This window comes from Arachis hypogaea, chromosome 15, assembly GCF_003086295.3.
Source record: "Arachis hypogaea cultivar Tifrunner chromosome 15, arahy.Tifrunner.gnm2.J5K5, whole genome shotgun sequence".
In the NCBI taxonomy this organism is placed as follows: Eukaryota; Viridiplantae; Streptophyta; class Magnoliopsida; order Fabales; family Fabaceae; genus Arachis; species Arachis hypogaea.
The window spans coordinates 131,615,198-131,616,650 of record NC_092050.1 but is presented as its reverse complement, the minus strand read 5'-3'; the positions used below and the strand labels follow the sequence as shown (position 1 = coordinate 131,616,650).

Here is a 1,453-nt window from a genome sequence, read left to right as displayed (position 1 = left end):
GGAGCAGAGCGCGCGCAGGGGAGAAGCCACCGTTGCCGTCGCATCTTGCCGCCGCTGCCACTGCTGAGGTCACCATCATCGTCCTCACCGCAAGCAGAGTCACCGCCATCCACGGTGGAGCCGAGGACAGAGAGTGCCCGAAGAGAGGAGACTGACGGAGGAAGAGTGCGACGTGAGGAAGGAGACGATGTTTACGTCACTGCCGTCAAATCTCACCACCGCTGCTAGAGCCTCTGGCTGTCGGGACCGCCTTTCTTACCACCGCTGATGAAGCTCATCGAAGTTGCTCGAAGGTTACTATCGCTCTACTTGGTTCTGTTGGAAGCTGCGCTGCTGCGGGTGTGGTTGCCGAAAACTGCCGCCGGAACCCATGTCTTCTAGATTGGTCGGTTAGATGGTATGCAGCAATCGTGTAAGCCTTTGGTTGTTCAAGCTGGAACCTTTTCCAAACAAGTGAGAATAAACAACACTAAGAGGAGTTTGCAAGCTACCCCTAGTATTTCTTATTCGTCAATTTAATCATGATGGTGGATACGGGTTCTGTATCAAGAAGTGTTGGTTCCCCTGTGAATATGATGCCAGCAAAAAAATGATGATGGCCGGTTTGCAAGTGGAGGGTGGAAAAGTGAGGATGGAAGGCTTAGCCGTGGGTATTCAAGCTTCAGATGGAAGAGAGTAACGATGGAGGATTTTTATGATATTAAAACATTAAAGATTGGTGATCATTCAGTATGCTTATTTGGAATATTTGATGGCCATGGTAGTTCTCGTGCTGCAGAGTATTAATATTTGAAAGAGCATCTCTTTGATAATCTCATGAAGCATCCAAATTTTCTTTACTGGTGCCAAATTGGCTATAAGTGAAACGTATCAAGGGACTGATTCTCAATTTCTGGATTCTGAAAAAGACACTTTTCGGGATGATGGCTCTACTGCTTCAACTGCTGTTTTGGTTGATAACCATCTCTATGTTGCTAATGTTGGAGATTCTGGGACTATAATATTGGCTGGTAAAGCAATTGCTCTCTCAGGATCATAAACCAAACAGAAGTGATGAACGGAAGAGGAATTGATGCGTTTAACTACTGAGCTTTGACTAAATTGAGTAGGGGTTTTCTTAAAATCTATTTTACATTACAGAGTTGTTATAAATAGATATTAATGTGAGAAACATATGTCTGTGATTATGATTGTCTTATAAATGTGGTTGTTTGTTGGACTGAATGACTGGCTGCATGATTGCTTGAGTAGTTTGTGATGGCTAAAAAGAAATTAGTTTGAAAGTTTATTTAGTTGATTATCATGAAAAATGGTTTTCTTGGTTTTGAAGCTATTTTTGATAATGTAAATGAATCAGCTTTGGAAATGATTTGGAATATGAAACTGAATTAATTTTGGAAACGGTTTAATTTTGAGTTAGTCTGACTTTATAAATGATTTAGTATTTGTGCTG

At 42.0% G+C, this 1,453-nt stretch overlaps 1 pseudogene; it reads left to right on the top strand.

The window, feature by feature from the left end:
• Positions 1 to 267: 267 nt before the first annotated feature.
• Positions 268 to 1,224, top strand: LOC112748924 (probable protein phosphatase 2C 76; annotated as a pseudogene).
• Positions 1,225 to 1,453: the final 229 nt, after the last annotated feature.